Below are 21185 nucleotides of genomic sequence, written 5' to 3'. Positions count from 1 at the left end.
CTTATTAATAGCTTCAATCGCATTGTCACAGATAAATGGAATCTAAAAGGGAAACTTTTGAAAGAAATATATCTGCGGTGCATTGAAAGGATGATCCTTTACGACTTCCCCATCTGGATGACTGGCACGGTTAGGGTTCGTCAGAAGCTACTCCAAATTCAACGCATCACCCTTCTCAAGATCACTGTTTCACTACCACATCCACAGCAGCTCTTCAAATCCTTGCAAGGTTTCTCCCCTTAGATCTCAAAGCAGAAATTGAGTGTGATACTTATAGGTTAGTTCATTTTAAGGACCCCTTCCAGCTCGATGACTCCTCATTCATAGACCAACGCTCCTTAGAACCACATTCCCACTATGCTCCCGTCCACCCATCTCTCACGAAAGATATAAAATGGCTTAAACATCTACCAAAAGGACAGGACTTAGAAGAAATCCTTTCTGATGGCTCTAAAGTTTCAGAGCAAGTAGCCTATGTCGCTTTCTACAACAATACAGTAATTCACTCAGCACGGTTCAGACTTAGTGACCACGCCTCAGTTTTCCAAGCTGAGTCCTTCGCTTTAAAGAAGGCAGCTGTCTGGGCAGGCAACACCATTTTTCCATCCATCAGCTTCTACATGGACAGCATGAGCGTCCTACAGGCACTGAACAAGAACGGCACACAGGCCTTCCACATCTCTTCATTAAAAGAAGTGCTTATTATCCTGTCTTCTTCCCGGCAAGTGTCTCTGTGATATCATCCCTTTCTTCATCCACCACTTCATAGAGAAATAACTCCACCCTTTTGTATTTTTAACATTTATTACACAAACACAAACTAATACTAAACTACAATACTAATAACTGAAATATATATAAAGTAATACAAGTTAATTTCGGTTTCATTAATGGCTCCCGCGAGCCTTCTCTATGACCTCTCTGTCGGTCTCCCTCCTGGAAACTAAAACTTTTGACGCCTTCAGATTAAGAGCCAGCGCCCTCTATACAACTTGTTGGTTGGCGTCACCCATACATCACACCCCCATCCAAGATTGAAATAGAGTGAAAGCCTATTGAAATATGACAAATTATGGCGACGTCAAACTTACTTACCTACTAAGGTCTAGAAACCAATCAATACTGATGTTGAAAGATACATAACACAATACTTATACAGGTTACTTCCACACCTACTACAAGACTTCTTCTAAAACTGTAATATATAAATGATTAAAAATTAGTAATCAAACAATTCTAATGCAATAGAATACTTAAAGTTTCTGATTACTTAAAAGTCTCTAGGAGAGTAGTTGAAAAAGAAACACACACATAAAAATATAATAATCTTAAGAGTTCATAAATGTCTATAAAAAGTCCTTTCTTTCACATTAGTCATCCAATAGTCTCTAGTCTAGACAACGCATCAGCATTGCTTAACTTAGCACCTGGGCAATGTGAAATTGTAGTAGCATACTTTTGTAATGCTAAAGCCCATCTCTGTAACTTAGAAAATTGTGGTGCGTTCTTTGTGATGAAAATTAACGGATTATGCTCAGTTATTAGTTCCACAGGTGATCCAAAATTCCAAGTTTCAAACTTTTTCAAGCTCCAAATAACAGCATAAGCTTACCTCTCGATAGTTGGCCATGCTTGTTGTGTTTTGGTTAGTTTCTGGCTAGCGTAACTAATCGGGTACAACTTTCCGTTTTTCTGTTGAGATATGCATGCTCCCAGCACCTGTTGAAGATGCATCACATTGAATTATAAAAGGTAACCCTGGAACAGGGGTATAAAGACTATGTGCTTCATTAGGTATTTCTTTAATTTATCGAATGCTTCGTCGTGTTTTTCTGTCCAGCACAGATCTTCAGGACTTCTTCTTTTGGTGAGCTCGGTTAATGGATAAGTTATTTCGGCGTAATGTGGAATGTAATCTCTGTAATAATTACATAGGCCTAGACTGCTTTTTTATTGTTTCTTTGTTTCAGGTCTAGCTAATTTCTGGATAGCCTCCACTTTCTCTGGATCAGTGCGATGACTGCCGGAACCGATGATATGTCCTAGATACTTAATATGAGTTTTAGCGAAGAAACACTTCTAGAGATTTACGGAAAACTGTAGTTCTAACAGTTTTGAAAAAATGATGTCAAGATGTACTAAATGTTAAATGTTCATTCCAACTATTGTAGTTCTAACAGTTTTGAAAAAATGGTGTCAAGATGTACTAAATGTTCATTCCAACTATTTGAATAAAATGCTATGTCATCGACGTAGACTCGAGCAAAATCTTTGTATTTAGAAAGGGCCTGGTTCATCACTCTCTGAAATGTTGCAGCGGCGTTGCGTAGCCCGAAAGGCATGACTTTAAATTGATACTGAGCTCGATGTGTCTTGAAACATGCTAATTCTTGACTTTCTCTTTCTAATGGTATGGCCCAATAGCCTTTGAGTAAATCAATGCTGTATATCACTTTGGCTTTTCCAATGTGGAATAAGAGCTCTTTAGGATTTTCCATAGGGAAGTCATCTGGTTTCGTTAGTGCATTAAGGGATCTAAAGTCAACGCAAAGGCGAAGATTACCGTCTTTCTTCATAACGCACACAATACGGTACGAAATTTCAGCGTTGGTTTCTTCAATCAATCCCAATGACAACAATTCTTCGATTAGTTTATCTACTTGCGGCTTCAATGCTTCTGGAATTCGATAGACGTATGGCTTCTTTCTTTCAGTGTCATTTAATCTTATTTTATGTTCTCCTACTTTGGCAATTTGTAACTTATTTATAAATAATTTTTCATATTTTCTTAACAAGTTCATCATGTCATTCCTTTTATCATCATCTAAATGGTTTAAGTCTACTTCGTTAAGATGAAAATGATCGGACTTGTCACTCACACTGGGTGTGGGATGGACTTCTCCTAGTTTTTCTTCGTTCTCAAATATTACACCTACTGCCTGTACCTTTGGATTAAATTTTCAAATTTTATTTACGTGTACTCTTCTTAATGTACCATCTGTCAGTTTGTAAGAATCTGGATTACAACGAGATACTATTTCTGCAGGTCTTATCCATCTGGCATATAATTTATTACTGGAATCTGGAATCAGCAGGTACACTTGATCTCCAGGATTGAATTCTTTATATATAGCCTTTCGATTAACATATCTTGCATATGCACCTTGTTTCAATTCTGCAATTATAGATGCTTGCTCTGCTGCTATTTCTAAATTCATTTTTAGCTCCCGTAGATAATCAACAACACTTTTACCCAATTTTATTGGTAATGGAATTTCTCCTGACCATGACGATTTCAATACTGACAACAGACCTCTGGCCTCTCTTCCATACATTAATTTAAATGGGGATACTCCCGTAGTACAATTTGGAATTTCGCGGTAAGCGAATTACAAGTATGGTATGTGTTTGTCCCAATTTTTAGAGTCGTTTCTAATGATATGATAAAGCATACGTTTTAGAACTTTGTTATACCGTTCAACTAATCCCGAACTTTGTGGATGTCCTGGTGTTGCAAATCTAGGACTTGCTCCTAATCTGGTATGAAATTCCTGTGTTAATTCTGAACAAAATTAGTACCTTGATCGCTAGCTATTACACGAGGTATGCCCGTTCTCATAAAGATTTCTAATAATGCGTCGCATGTTGATTTTGCTGTAATTGTTCTCAAAGGGACAGCTTCTGGCCACCTAGAATGTTGGTCGACTAAACATAGTACATATTTGTTTTTACGTGCTGATGGAGGTCCAGTTGGACCGATTATATTTACATTCACTGTGTCAAATGGAAATTCAGGTCGCTGAACTGGAACTATGTGTATACGATCGCTGGTTCTTTCTCTACTTTGTAATTGACATTCCTTACAAGTTTTATAATATTCTTCAATATCTCGTGACATGTTCGGCCAATAAAATGAATAACGAATCCTTTCTTTTGTTTTCCTCATCCCTAAATGATTTGAAAAAATAAGATTCGTCAGCTAATTTTAAAATTTGTTCCCTTCTAACTTTAGGTAATACCAATTCACTAACTTGTTCTCCGGAAATTCTTTCTGTATGATAAATCAAATCATTCTGTTTTGAGGTCGCTGGTTAGACTCTATACTAAAGACAACGTTACAACAACAACAACAATTTTATTTAGTGGAGTTAAATATGTACTATGTCATAACTAAAAATCTAAATCGAAAATGATAAATTCCCGACCATACGGGATCAAAACACGTATGCTACCATAGGAGTTCGAATCTTAACTAACTAAAATTGCGCAGAAACAATGCGCTGTACATAACTTTGAAGTTGCGCAGAAACAATGCGCTGTACGAAACTTATATTGTTGCGTAGGAGGCAACATACCGCCCCACGTTGCAATATCTATGATGTGCAAACTAAATCTAAGTATACAATTCAATATCAAATGCTAACAATTCAGCTATTCATTTTTTAAGCAATAACAAAACACTTAAAGTTAGTAAATCATTTACAGAATGAAATAAACAATTCAGAAAATTCCATAAAATTTGAACATTTGCAAATTTTTTCAATAATTATATATATCAACATTTCAAACAGTAAAAAATATTGACACTTTTAATCAAAATTACCAAACTATAAGTATAATAAAGAACAATGTATATTTTATTAACAATAGAACTTAATCCTTGAAGTTATCCTCAATAGCCAATAAACAGATTTTTGATATTGGCCTTTTAATTGGACCAAACTTTGTGTTAATGACTACTACTCGTATCTTACCATCTTTACCTGGAATTGTCTGATAAATTTTTCCTAGTAACCATTTAAATGGAGGTAACTGATCATCTTTAATAATAACCATTGTATTTTTCTTTATATTGTCCTTTGAAAAATACCATTTCTTTCGTTGTTGCAAGTGATTAAGATAATCAGTTATCCATCGTTTCCATATAATCTGTATCATTTTAGTTAATTTTTGCCATCTTGACAATCTACTTTCTGACAAGTTTAAAATTTGAGGTTCTACAATTGAGTTTATGGGTCTACCTATTAAAAAGTGACCTGGCGTCAAGGGTTCGTAATCTGAAGGTTCAGATGATAAAGGAGAAAGAGGTCTCGAATTTAGTATTCCTTCAATTTGATCAATTACGGTTAAAAATTCTTCATATGTTAGTTTTGCATCAGAAATAGTTCTTTTAAGATGAAATTTAAAAGATTTGATTCCCGCCTTCCAAATTCCACCAAAATGGGGGGCACGAGGAGGAATAAATTTCCAAGAGATATTTTCAGATGCCAAATACTTACCCAAAACTTCATCAGGGACAGTAACTAAAGAAGCAAGTTTCTTTAACTCTTTGTGAGCTCCTACAAAATTAGTTGCATTGTCACTAAACAGACATGAGCTTTTACCTCTACGCGAGAAAAATCGTTTTAAACATGCAATAAAGTCTTCAGATGTTAAGTCAAATACTATTTCTAAATGAATCGCTTTTGTAACTAAGCAAACAAATATTGCTATATAAACTTTATGTAAACTACCTCTCCTTTGATTTCTATATTTGATTAGAAAAGGGCCTGCAAAATCTATCCCTGTGTTATGAAAGGTTAGATTTGGATTTACACGTTCGGGAGGTAAATCGGCCATTAATTGGTCTGAAATGATTGGTTTATGACGAAAACAAGTTAAGCAGTCGTGAACTGTTTTTCTAGCTAAGTCCTTGCCACCAATGGGCCCTAACAAAATGTAACAATGCTTGAGGACCAGCATGAAAATTTTTCAAATGATAATGAATAAATATTAGCTTGGTAAGCTTATAATTTTTTGGCAATAAAATTTGATGTTTAGAATCATAATTAATTGTGGCATGAGTTAAGCAACCGCCCACACGTAATATATCTTTTCCATCTAAAAATGAATTTAAAGTTTTTACTTGACTTTTGATTACTCTCTGATCTTGAAGCGATTTAATCTCCTCTGCAAATTCTATTACCTGAACCATTTTTATCAAGTGCATTTGCGCATCTTGATATTCCGTGCTACTAATGGGGCCTATTTTCTTCACTGGACCTTTCAGATTGGACTGAAACCTGAAAATAAGACTTAAAATTCTAATTAGTTTAACATAATTATTTGTTAATTCAAAAAAAAGGGTATTCCAAAACAAGTTTAAATTGCAGTTCAAATTAACGTCTAAAGATTTTTTAAGTTCATTCTGATAAGCAGGAGAATCTATGAGAGTCTTGTCAAGTTCAAATAAAGAAGAATCACTAAGTTCGTTCTGTTCAGGACCATTCCACCACAAGGAAGATGTCACAAGTTCATGAGGATAAGCACCACGAGAAATCAGATCTGCCGGATTATTTGCTGATGATACGTGCTTCCAATGTCACGGCTCTACTAGTCTTTGGATTTTGGAGAGTCTTTTTGCAACAAAGGTCTTCAAAAGATGAGGAGAAGTCTTCAACCATGACAGTGCTATCGTTGAATCAGTGCACAGAATGGTGTCATCTAAATGCATCTTCAATGAGTTGCTAACTTTCGAAATCAGATGAGCCAATAACAAGCATGCACAAAGTTCCAATCTTGAAATAGATAAAGTTTTCAATGGAGCCACACGAGATTTGCTGGCTAGTAGATGAGATGACGAGCCGTGATTTCATCGACAAAAACCAAGTAGACAACTGTACCATAAGCGGCTTCCGAAGCATCTGCATATCCAATGAGTGAAATCTTGCTTGGATGATTGGAGAGAATGCAACGATTAATTTTTATGTTCTCAACAGCCTTTAAATTTGAAACTATCTATTGCCATTCGTGAGCAATAGTTGCAAAAAGTGGTTCATCCCAACTCAGTTTTTGAACCCATAATTTTTGTAAAAATATCTTGGCTTTGGTGATTACCGGACCAATCAGTCCTAAAGGATCATAAAGTCTGGCAATTGTCGATAAAATGTCTCTTTTGGTATATGATGATTTCTCCTTGATTGAGACTTTAAAGCTGAATTCATCCTTCTGAGAATTCCATGTAATGCCTAAAGCTTTAACCAAATTATCACTTTTGGAGGAGAATGAAAGCTCAGAGCTTGTAAGAGGGCTATCCAACAGTTCAGGAGAATTAGAGTTCCATTTGTGCAAAGTCATTCTTCAACTATGAAAAAGCTGTATAAGCTGATTTTTCAATTCCCTTGCTGAGTCTAAGTTTGATGAACCAGAGATGACATCATCAACATAACAGTCTGACAGGACAGCTTTGGCAGCTTCAGGATATTTATGCATTTCGTCATATTCAACTTGCTTTATGCATCTAATGGTTAAAAATGGAGCACTTTTAGTACCATAAGTCACCTTTTTGAGTCTATATGTCACAGGTGAGTCACTAAGGTTTCTCTTCCATAAGATTCGAAGTAAATCTCTTTGGGATTCATCAACCAAAATTTGCCGGTACATTTTTTGTATATCCGCAATAACTGCAACTTGATGTTTTCTAAATCTTATAAGAATATCAAAAGTATCTTCTTGAACTGCTCCCGCTAAAAGTAAATTATTCAAACTTAAGCCATTTGAGCTTGGGGCACTAGCATTAAACACAACTCTTAATTTTGTACTTGACTTCTCTGGTCTATATACTCCATGATGGGGGAGGTAATATTCAAGTTCCGGTTTTGAATTATCATCGACCCTTTCCATATGGTTCAAATTTTCATATTCTGTTATGAAATCTTGATATAAATGTTGCAGTGTAGCGTTTTTGCTAAGACGTTTAACTAATTGATTGAGTCTAATGTTGGCTAAGTGTTTTAAATCTCATAATTGTTCGTCTTTCATAGGCATTTTTACGATAAATCTACCATCTACATTTCGTCTGTAAGTGTCTTTGAAATGTTGTTCACAGAATTCTTCTTCTTGGCTAAGCATTGGCTTTTCTTCACCAATATTTTCCACTAACCAAAATTTTTCTACAAATCTATCAATATTATCAACATTACCGACAAGTTCACAATAATTCTGACAGTTTTCAAAGAACCAGTAGCTATATAACCAAACACAGAATTTCTAAAAACGAGTGATTTCGTAGAAGATTTAACTTGGCCATTAATAAAAATGTCATAAAATATTTCTGCTCCTAAAAGCAGATCTATACTAGATGGAGTTGCAAATTCTGGATCAGCCAAACTTGATGTATCAGGAATATCTATATTTTCAATATTTAATTTTGTAGAAGGTACTAAATCTGTGATTTTATTTACAACTAAAAAATTTAATGAAGCAGAGAACGAATTATTTCCATTAAAAATAGATGCAAAAGTACGAGATTTAATGTTTGAAATTTGCCCATTTAAACTAGAAACGGGAGTATTTATTCTTTCCTTTTTTAAATTTGCACGCTCACAGAATTCATTTGTAACAAAATTTGACATCGAGCCTGAGTCAAGAATTGTTCTTGCTTTAACGAATTGGCCATAAATATTTTTAACCCAAACAATCGCAGTTAAAAGGAGAACAATTTTATTTTTCGAAAAAAGACACGCCGATAAGGCCTTTTTCTGTTGATTTATTGCTATTTAAAACAGCCTCATTTTTGCAGTTGTCTGGGGAGGTCGTAGTTTCACTTTGCTTTCCCCAACTTGTTGCAGACGACATGGATCCGTCATTCCGATGAAGAAGTGAATTATGTTTTAATTGGCAAACCGAGCAAAAGTGTCTAGACTGACAGGAATCCACTTTATGATTTGAATGTAAACAATTAATGCACAAAAAAAGCTTTTTAACCATTTCGTATCGTTCCATTGGATTTAATGCTAGAAATGTTTCACACTTAAAAATTGCGTGATTATCTTTGCAAACCGGACACATAAATTTATTATTATTCGTTTTTGTCACTAACGATCGAACCTTATTTGGAGGAATGTTTTGTTTTGTTTTTGCAAATACAGTTTTGTTTTGCATATTTTCTAACATCTGGCATCGCTTTTGAAGAGATGTCATGAAAGAATCCCATTCACATAAATCATTACTATTTAATGACATTTTAAATTGCTTACGTTATTCTTTATCTATTTTATTGAGAATAATATTAATCAGCAAAGCTTCGCTTAATTTATCCATATTTAATTCCATAACTTTTAATGCTCTTAAATGTTTCTGAACTTTATCAATTAACGAGCGTAAATCTTTAGGATTTTCATGAACTATTTTTTCAATAGACAGTAATTCATTGATATGAGAATTTACAACCAGTCTCTTATTATCATATCTTTATTCAAGTGCCTTAAATAAGGAAGAAAATGTATCATCTATTGTTTGTATCTGCTTTGCATCACCAATTAAACAAGATTGTAAATAAAACAATTTCTGAGAATCTGTTAATTGTCTATTAGATGAAATTAAAGCTACAAATTGGTTTTTAAATAAATTCCAGTCTTCAAAATTGCCAGAAAATTTAGGTAATGTTATTTCAGGCAATTTATAATTCAATGAATTACTTCTTGTTTCTGGTAAACTATTATTTGCATACTCATCATTTGCATTCTTACTACATAATGAAGTATAAAGACATTTCAGGCTTACCTGAACATCGGTAATATCCATCTCGATTTCTTCAAAAGTAGCTTCGATGTCTGATATTTCTTCATCTTTGCACACTTTGTAATAATCCAAGCGAAGTTCATCAATTTGTTTATTTAACTTGTGAACTTTTTCTTGCAATACTTCTATTTGTTCGAAACCAAAATCATCACTTTTTCCACTGACAGACGACTTTAATTTCGTTATTTGTGATCTAATACCACCACGTTTTCTGTTCAACGTAGTTATGTTTCCATTAGCCATTTTTTATTCTAATTAGCTCGGGCTAGACGTTGACCAATGTTTTGAGGTCGCTGGTTAGACTCTATACTAAAGACAACGTTACAACAACAACAACAATTTTATTTAGTGGACTGTATCATGTAAAAATCTAAACCGAAAATGATAAATTCCCGACCATACGGGATCAAAACACGTATTGTACCATAGGAGTTCGAATCTTAACTAACTAAAATTGCGCAGAAACAATGCGCTGTACATAACTTATATTGCCGCGTTCACATTCATTAAAAAATATTTATATTTATTTCTTTGCGCGTCTTTATAGATATTGCGTAATGCCTTTGCTGTTGTTTAAAAACACTAGCATCCGAACGTTGATTCACGTTTAATTTATCCTCACTTCCGTTTTCGCCCTGAATGCAACTTATGGCTAAATTTTGCTCTCCTCCTGTCATAAATAAATCAGTGCGTTTTCCCCCCTCGAATTGTTTTGACTGATGACTCCTCACTTCCGGTATCTGCGATGGAGACACTGTGTCGCAATCACAATTCGCGCTAAGCAGATGTGATTCAGAGGTCAATAAATCATAAACATTTGGAGTAATTACGCAGGGAATATGAAGTTTTTCTGTTAAAGCTACTAATATTACGACAGATTGCAATAAATTAGGATTATCAGCATTTTTGATGGATATAGGAATTCTAGTCACTTTAGCTAATATGGTTTCTCCGAATGCAGAAATTAGGTCAATATTACAGTTCTCAATAGAGAAATTTGATATGTGTTTCGGATTTATAACAGAAATCTCGGCACCCGAATCAATTATGGCTTGGATTTCGTTACCTGCAACGCACATATTTGCCTTTTGCAATGGTTACATAAAAATTTCCTTTGACAAGCATGAAGATCCGATTTTTGCTATCACTTTATCACTAATATTTTTCTCTGGCGTTTCTTTTTTTTTAAAGGAGGGTTTTGTGTTACCGATTTGTTTCTTTGTGGATTTAGCGAGATGCGTTAATTTTCCACATATGTAACAGTCTTTGGGTGGATATTTATTTTTATTTATGTTGCTTCTCATATGAGGCGGAATATATTTCGATTCTCTTGAAGAGTGGGACGATTTAGCTATGTTTTCGTTAGTGTTCAAAGTGGTTTCGTTTAATGATTTGCCTTTGTTTACAAAATATAAGTCAACTTCCTAGAAATATTTTATGACATTTTTATTAATGGCCAAGTTAAATCTTCTACGAAATCACTCGTTTTTAGAAATTCTGTGTTTGGTTATATAGCTACTGGTTCTTTGAAAACTGTCAGAATTATTGTGAACTTGTCGGTAATGTTGATAATATTGATAGATTTGTAGAAAAATTTTGGTTAGTGGAAAATATTGGTGAAGAAAAGCCAATGCTTAGCCAAGAAGAAGAATTCTGTGAAACGAAATGAAGATGGTAGATTTATCGTAAAAATGCCTATGAAAGACGAACAATTATGAGATTTAAAACACTTAGCCAACATTAGACTCAATAAATTAGTTAAACGTCTTAGCAAAAACGCTACACTGCAACATTTATATCAAGATTTCATAACAGAATATGAAAATTTGAACCATATGGAAAGGGTCGATGATAATTCAAAACCGGAACTTGAATATTACTTCCCCCATCATGGAGTATATAGACCAGAGAAGTCAAGTACAAAATTAAGAGTTGTGTTTAATGCTAGTGCCCCAAGCTCAAATGGCTTAAGTTTGAATAATTTACTTTTAGCGGGAGCAGTTCAAGAAGATACTTTTGATATTCTTATAAGATTTAGAAAACATCAAGTTGCAGTTATTGCGGATATACAAAAAATGTACCGGCAAATTTTGGTTGATGAATCCCAAAGAGACTTACTTCGAATCTTATGGAAGAGAAACCTTAGTGACTCACCTGTGACATATAGACTCAAAACGGTGACTTATGGTACTAAAAGTTTTAGCTAAACTAAATCCTTAGGTTTTAACCAATTTTCTCCTGTTTTAATATTAATGTAAGTTGCCGTTTCTTTATCTAACATTTGGAAAAGTTTGTCGGAAATCATTAGTTGATAAAGTGTATCAAAGTCATTAACTTCACGTAATTGACAATAATATTGGAAAATTGCAGACAGTCTAGAAGCGAACTGAACATATGACTCTTTAGGATCGCGTTGGTCTCTTCGGAATTTCATTAAACATTCTTAAACAGTTGGTTGATATTCTTTTAATACTAGTTTTTTAATGGTTTCATAACATTTTAGTTCTTCATCATTAGTGTAAAATAATATATTAGTTGCCTTATCCCCTAAAATGTTAATCAAAATTTCGGATTTAAACTCCTGTGGTAAATTTTTAGTTATGTATGCTAGGGTTCGCAGCGGTCCTTACAAGTGCTTATAAGTCTTTATATTTGAAAACAAAATATAAAGGCCCTTATAGGTGCTTACTTTTTCTTTAAAGTCCTTATTTTTTGTTTTTAGTGCTTATTTTTTGCTTTTAGTGCCTTTTTTTTTAATGAACGCTCTATTTTTCACCGTATCAAAGCCGAAACTAAATAAACAACTTTTCTTCCTAATATGGAATGTCACATGGTGAGTCATACTCCCGGAAAATAGCTTTTCCCCCTTTCTCTGCATTAACATAACCTTTGGTGTGCACGAAGAGTACAGGCAGGTGCCCGTCGTTCTATTGGTCAAAGAATTGCGAAAGCAGTAGAAAATTCCGCTACATTCGGCATTCTTTTTCCTCCCACTCAAATACTACACACGTTTGAATTTCTATCAAGATCTTAAAAATTTGCATTGGTCAGTTCATATTCGTGTTTATTATGATCGTTATGCTTATATTATGAGCATATGTATGAATGTTTATAATAACATAGTTGCAGTAACTGCTGAAGTATAGTAAACTTCAAAAAATGGTTGTGTTTTGACACAGATTAGCTTTCTAAGGAATCATATTCGGAATGGCTTAAATAAAGGGAAAGTAATCGAATAGTCAAAATAATTTCATTTTTTTGGCCAATATATTATACAGTACGAAGGTTGGGAGGTCTTCCCTTTCTCCACAAAATCTTGAATATTGAAGCTGTTACAGTTCGCTGCAAAAACTTATTTAAATATGAATATGAGTGGAAAAATAAATTGTATTTATTATTATGTTCCAAACGAATACAATAAATATGCCTTATTATTATTTATTTTCTCTATTTTGAACTGAAATTTCATCATTAAATCTTGTAATATAGTTTAGTTCTTCAAAGTTTTTTTTTTTTCTCTCATTGTAAACTAGTTCTGTAAATTGAACTATTATTTAAAATTTAAAAAGAAAAAAAAGTAATTATTTTCCATGGTTCAGGTAATGCTTATTCTCTGTCTTAATAAGTACTTCATTTCTCATATTTTAAATTACAATTCTAATTTTTAAGGTTATGCAGTTGTGTATGATGTAATTAGACAGGTGCTTATTTTTTTTCTTAAAATGTGCTTGAAAAGTGCTTATAGGTGCTTATTTTTTTAACTAAAATGTGGCTATGAACCCTGTATGCTCTCTCTAATGTTTGAAAAAACAAAACTGAAGTTTCCCGATCTTTCCGGAACAGGAATTGTTAATGTTTTAACACTCTTTATCAAAGTTTCTAAATAATTTCCCGAACCTGTAATCATGCCTTTATCTGCGCGAAATCCATCTTTAGCTGTATTCTGACTTCTAACTTTTTTCAATTCTAATTCCTTTTCTAGCTGCGCTAATTTTAATTTCTCAAGGTGAACCTTTTGAGCTTCTTAGGCTAACTGTGTATCCCTAGCTTTTGTTTCATTTTCTTCTCTAATTTTTCTTTCCTCAACTATTGAGTTTAATAATCCAATTACAATTTCTGGATCATCTTTAAATATTTTATTGTCCTCAATTTTACTTTTTAATTTAACCACTGTTAAACGAACAGTTTGTGTATCTTCAATTTCACCAAGAAGGTTTACTAAATCTTCTTTCGTAGTATTCTTATACATTTTAATTTATATATATATCTTACATATATATATATATATATCTTCAATACATCTATACTGTGACTAAATAAAATCAAAAGCTTCCTACCTGCTTCTCTTGAAGTTTCTCTACCATCATCTAAAGCTCTGGTTATCTTAAAGCTCTGATTCTCAATCGATAGAGTGTGATATCATCCCTCTCTTCATCCACCACCTCATAGAGAAATAACTCCAACCTTTTGTATTTTTAACATTTATTACACAAACACAAAACTAATACTAAACTACAATACTAATAACTAAAATATATATAAAGTAATACAAGTTAATTTCGGTTTCATTAATGGCTTCCACGAGCCTTCCCTATGACCTCTCTGTCGGTCTCCCTCCTGGAAATAAAACTTTTTGGCGCCTTCAGATTAAGAGGCAGCGCCCTCTATACATCTTGTTGGTTGGCGTCACCCATACATCACAGTCTCTATACTGGGTACGTAGTCATCAAGGTACCCCCCAAAGTAACGAAAGGGCCGACTCTTTAGCTAAAGAAGCCACAAGTCACCCCTTCATCGACTCAGAGATACCACTTTCCATAGTCGCTGCCAGACACAAGATCTTCTGCGCCTTCATGTCCATCTGGCAAGCTCGCTGTGACGACACAAAAAAAAAAAAAAAAAAAAAAGAAACGGTCCACACACACCTACTCCATCTTTCACGTGATTTCCACCAAAAGGCTGAAAACAGATTTCTGTCTACAACAAGCTTTCACGAATCACGGAAGATTTCCCGCCTACCTTAGCAGGTTCTTCCATCAAAACGTAAAATGCGCATGCGCTGCTTCAGCTTCTTCAGCAGACGTTTCACATTACATCCACGACTGTCCACTCACTTCTTCCATCAGAGCCTTCCTTCCTCAGCTTCAGGGATCACATAGCCTCAAAGATCTTCTTCAGGATTACTGCGGACAGCGGGACGTCAGAACTATCATAGAGTATATCTATTCTAAGAGAAACATAATCATAGCAGATAATCAGGTCTAAGCAGCTGACGAAATGTAAAGGCAGCAAGCCTCAGCTCATGTATATATGTAAATATCTTTAATCTAACTAACCCTTTTTGCTAATTTTATACAAACATTCCCAAAATATTGTAAGTTGGAGCACCCAACAAAAGTAATAACTATTGTTAAATCTGTTTATCTATAATAAGGTTGAAAAGATAAACAACCAAAATAGGTTGCTGTAGCAACGATCAGAATAACATGACTGACCTGTAGTGCTCATTGAGGGGTGAAGCAGACGGAATAATAACAAAATAAAAAAAATATGTTTTAAAGGTATAAATAATACCTTGATCCAATGGTTGGAGTAACGAAGTAGTGTGAGGTAGCAGGAACAGAACTTTGACGTTGGGATGATTTAAATCTTGTGGGTGACATGGAGCATTATCTAATACTAGTAGCGCTTTGAAGCTCAAATTTTTCTGCCTTAAATAACGTTTAGCATCTGACAGAAAACAATTTAAAAGCCAATCTTTAGCTTCATAATCAGCCGATGCAGATTCTCCTTGAATTCTTATGCTATGAATTGCAAGACGCTTTTTGAAATTTTCGAACCAACCTTTACTTGCCAGAAAATCTGGATTGACAGACAATTCTCCATGTTCTTTAAGGTGCTTGAAAATTTTGAGCGCTTTTTGTGTAATGATATCAAGATAAAAAAAAAATTCTTTTTTGATAGCTATCATCAATCGAAATGCTGAATGCCTTTTCCGCCTTTTCAATTATTGGCGCCTAGGGGCGAACTACACTTTTTGCGGATGTTGAAGATCCTGCAGCAGCTTCACTTCTTATTTCTTTTTCTGAATAGTCCGACGGTCCAAAATTTGTATCTTTACTTCAAAAAAAAAAAAAAAAAAAAAAAAAAAAAAACCTCTTAAAGTTTTTTTTTTTTTTTTTTTTTTTTTTTTTTTTTTTAATCTTTATTGGACATGTTTTGGGAGTGAAACTTAAAGATAAAAAGCAATTCTTTAACTAAAAGTTATTATTCTTCTTTTCTTTGTTTACAGGCCACGGAAATGCGGATTCGAATTCTGTAAGTCGGACGTGCAGGTTGTACGTTTTAGAGCACTTATTGTTATTGTTCACCTTCTGCGATAGTGCGCTTTTGAAGGTCATGGAAGGAAACGATTTTCCTCCGTTACCGGTTAAGAATTCAACCGTCGCTCTCAACCACGTGGTTCGTCTTTCCGAGGACATTTGTTCTTACGGGTACCGGCTCTTGGAAGACAATTGGCAGAACTTACGAAACAAGCATTCTTATTTGTTAAATGACTATATGGGTGCTTTGCTCAAATATGGAAAAACTTCGTGCGGAATTCGTTAAATTTCTTCGGATTGCTCGCGCAATTTTCTTATCGCGTTACAGCCAAACAGTGTTCATTGCAAAACTTTTGCCAGTAGATATAAAATATTGCCGAGGAAAATTGTACAACATTGCAGCAAATATGTCGCAGAAAATAAAGGGTCTGCAAACAATGAGACAACGTGTTTCACTAGCAAGGTTTATTCTGCACTTTAGCCATTCACTTAATTTAGTTGGTAACGTTGCTGCACGGTCATAGCAGAGAATCCAGATACTTTTTCTGCATTAGGATTTCGATGGAAAATGTTATGCAATAAATTGGATAAAGCTTCTTAAACAATGCAGAAATTGTCAGATACCAGGTAGTCTGCCAAGGCTGTTGCAGATTTAGTGTTAAAATATGGTTATAAAGATATACAAGGGGCATTATATGAGGTATGCAATTCCACAAAAGAAAGAAAAAAATATTGTACCCATATCATAACTTAAAGAAATGAATTGTAATGAAACTGCTGTAACGGCAGTCCTCTAGGATACAATTTACTGGGGATACTCTTACCATGAAAAAATTAAAAAGAAGACATTTTTTATTAATTACATAACTATTTTGCTGTTGTTAAGAATTGTTTTGTAAATTGTGCTTTACAGCATTTATACCTTGTTTATTTTTGAGATTCAAAATGCTGTATAATTAATTAATTTAGAAGTCAAACAACAAAAATCAGCGTTATATTCGTTCGGCATGTTATTTTTACCTAAATTACTGTATAATAAGTCACCAAAATGGAAAGTGATATTACTTTATAATATGATTTTAAAAAATATTTTATTTTAATGTTATTTTTTAAATGTAATTTTAATGCAATTTATTAATGCTATAACGTTTTAAAAAAGTCATTGGAAAATTCCCAGATCTCCGAATTTCTATAGAAACTGACCTGAAAAACGCAAAATATAGAGCTAGTGATGAGTCGGTACTACCGAACCTGGTAGCGTATTTCCAAACCCTACCCTACTTTTCGAATTTTTGACGTCATGGACAAATCGACTAGTTTCGCCTGGATGGTAATTCTTGAGCATCCGCTGAAGGGCGAGAAGTAACATAAACAGAACTTGTGGCTTGCACTTGTGAACTATATGAAGTATATTGTCTGAAAGTGCATTCGTTTATGTAATGGCATAATTTTACTGTTTCTGTAATAAGAAAACTTCATTCAGATAAAATTTATTTTAATATTATTATTATCTGGTTATAGGATTATACGACATGCTGAATACTCTAGGTACTATCGTAATCTTCGCATAATCTTTCACATTGGAGTTTGCCTTATCATTGTAAAATATATTGTATTATAAAGATTAAATCAATCCAAATTACTGTTAGAGATGTGAATGTTCTAACTGAATTTTCTTTTTACAACTCATTATTTATTTCCGCTTGAAAACACATTCATATTTGACAAGTAATTATCTCCGAAGAAAATTTTTTGATTGTTTAAAAACTATATTTGTCAAAAATGCAATAAAAACTCACTAATCTAGTGCTTCATAGATCAATATGACAACGAATTCAAAATGTTTTAAAAACAGTTCTTTAATCTTTAGTTTGTAGTAGATGCAACTAATGTCACAGAGAAAAAAATATTTCAATAAAAAAGTTCTCCATGTTGATTCAGTAGAAAAATTATTTCTATTTCAGTGAGAAAACCACTTTCAATGCTTATATAACAGAAAGATGTAGCATAAGCATTTTAGAAGTTTTATGTAAAAAACGTAATAATTTACTTTCATTCCTTTTAAATCGGCATATTCGTTTCCAGTAGATAGCTAAAATTTTTGGCAAGTTAGAGACTTAACTTGAACACACAGTATTCTGTCACTTAAAATATCAATTAATTGTTCTTTTTCGTTTAGAGATACATTGGAATTGAAAAAACCAAAGGCAAAATGGGTCACAGATCCAACCTAATTCCTTATTTGGAAATTTTTCAAAAAATTTTCTGTCAGTTTTATCATATGTTGTTTTAAACAAGAAATCTGTATTATTTTCTTTAGTAAATTCTGAAGAACATGTTTCTGTCGTTTTTGTTCAATTCTTCTTGCCAAAGTATTAGCTTAACCCTTGATTTTGCCTTTTCTATATTTTCGCCTTTGAGTGAGTGGTGTGATTGCATTCTAATTGATTTAATTACCATGAATGGTCTTAGGGCATAAAATTTAACTATCTTGTAAAACTTCTATGTAATTGTATGCCAGTATTGAAAGAAACAATCAATCTGATAAGAAATGGCTGCGACATGTTTTGAAAATGAGGCGGAAAAGGTTGCCAGCGAAGATATTCCATTTGGCATCAGTTGTACCATTGTTGGCGACTTTATCGTTTGCGCTTGCAAAATGGAAAAGTACCGTTTCTAAATGTGTTTTTAATTTTGCAGGTTTCATGCTTTCCATATGCCAAGTTTTTACTGCATTTAACACACAATGGCTATTCATTTTCCATTAATAATGCAACATGTAAAACAGTATAAAATAAACTCTTCTTGATATTTACTCAATTTTTTTAGAAGCTGAAAGAGAACCAGTGGATTCATTTTTGTTTGCATTTTCATTAATAGTTTTTCTCTAAGTTTATTTGATGTTGGTCCATCCATCCCGTTTCTCTTGTGAACAATTATGGCAGACAAAGTTATTTTAGAGTTTGTTCAAAGGTAAAAAAATATCATTGATGCAGATTCTGATGACGAAAATAAATGAATAATGCAGTTCCTGTTCCACATCATCTTAAATGAGGAACGTCATAAAAAGTATGGACAATTAGATAGACGCACATTCCAATGGTGAAATGAATAGCAAAATGTTCGACATTGAACAATTTGATGCTAAAAAAGACAATGCAAAGAAAAATATCAGATTATTTTCCAAAAACTCAATAAATATTTTGTTTTTCAAAAAACTTGAAAATTTTGTATTAAATTCCATTAAGTTCTTGTGGATGTTTTTGTTTCATTGATTTTTATTAAAAATATGCATATATACATATCTATGTAAATAATATGTACTCTAATAAGCTTAATTTTGTTGAATATATATATATATATATATATATATATTTCAATATTCTTTAACACGAAAAAATATTTCAGTCCTCTCTGTTTTGTGTTAAATGATTTTTACTGTATATCTATTGCACATAAATCCCTTTCTTACATAAAATATAAATGTGCGTATAAAATAACTAAATAAATTGTAAAGGAAGTTTAATTAGCAATAATGAAATCTTAAAAATGTAGTATGAAATTTATAATGGCAAACATTAAAATAGATGAAAGTAAATAAAATTTATATTATAAAATTTACTTTATAAAATTAATAACAAGTGGTTAAAATATGTATTTTAATTGCTTAAAACATGGAAGTTATTTGGCAGAGATTGTTGGATATAAAATTACAACTTCAAATTTTCAGATTACTATTGTTCATATTTAAAGTCTCAATTTGCAGTCTTAACAACCATTGTAAAAATAACTCGTTATCATATTCCAAAGATCAGCAGCATACATTTTTTTCAAAATCGTGCATAATATTAAATATTGGCTTTTGATAGTCAAGTTGATACAAATAAGATGAACTGTTTTTATGATTTTAGACTAGTAGTTTATTCTTCCATTTACTTATTACAGTATTTCATTTTTTATATGCTCGACTATCAAAAATTTCAAGAGCTTTCCAGATATTTTTTAGTTGAATTTTTACTGTACACACATTTCAGTATTTATATCGTCAAAATTGCACAGACACACACTTGAACTTTCTTTTTCGTTCATGAAAATCAAAGTTCATTACACAAACATGCAATCACACTGCACAAGCATGTATGGAAATTCTTAACACATTTAGTAATCCTGATAATTGATTACACATTTAGTAAATAAAACAAAACATTTTAATGTATAACAAATGAATAAAGTTATAAAACAGAGCATAATACTACAGTTACGAAGATACTTAATGTTATAAAAGTTAGGTAATTTTAGTTTTTCACCAAAGCAATGAAATAGTTTGATAATTATGAAGTTCCTTGTATACCTTTATAAATGAACTTTATTGCCATTTTAAGCAATTAAACAAATGTCCAAGTTATTTTAATACTTTTGAAATATATACACTAAAAGAAACATTAAAATTTATTAATCTATTTGTCAACCTTGATTTTGGTATAAAAGTCTGCAGAATGCTTCGTAGTTTTTAAGCACACAGAGGCACTTCAATTCTTTCTTATTCCTTGATCTAAAGTTTTCTTCAATTTTTTTTTCTTAAATTTATTTATTTATTAAAATATCTGGGTTGGCACACATACAATTTTTGTATAGTGACTTCAGATGTGGATAAGTTTTGCGAACACTCGTTTGTTTTACTGGCTTCGCTGAATTTTGCGATGAATGCATCACATTTATTGCCGAGTCTTCCAAATTTTTCATACTGTTAATGCATCAGCAATGAATTATTCTCCTCTTTCCTCAAGTACACTACGGCGATAAACAACTATTGACTAAAGATTTTGCTTAAATTTCCACTCATAATAATTTAAATTGCGAAAAATCTCACAATTAGCACCCAAACACACTAATCAACACCACAATTCTTTCGAAAACGCGCCGTAGTAGTCAAAAGTGGGGTATGCCGTCTTGCCAGGTGAAACTAGTCGATATTTCCGTGACGTCAAAAATTCGAAAAGTGGGGTAGATTTGGAAATACGCAACCGGGTATTTTATAACGGGTACTGAAAATCGGTACATCCAAGTACTCGTTACTTCAGTACATAAATCGGTACTTTTCGGTATTCGTTACTTCTGTACCGAAACGGGTACTTTTCGGTATTCGTTACTTCTGTACCGAAACAGGTGCTTTTCGGTATTCGCTACTTTGTAACGAAAATATGCGTCTCTTCTCGGTATTTCGGTATTCGTTACTGGAGGATCGATGAGGGTTCAGCTCACTTCGGTTTTGGTACGAGGACAGTAGTATCTGGTTGTATT

Source organism: Stegodyphus dumicola, chromosome 1 (assembly GCF_044657685.1).
Source record: "Stegodyphus dumicola isolate Sdum_Otavi_A_Nest chromosome 1, ASM4465768v1".
Lineage (NCBI taxonomy): Eukaryota > Metazoa > Arthropoda > Arachnida > Araneae > Eresidae > Stegodyphus > Stegodyphus dumicola.
The sequence above is the reverse complement of the archived record's forward strand: the minus strand, read 5'-3'. Positions refer to the sequence as shown.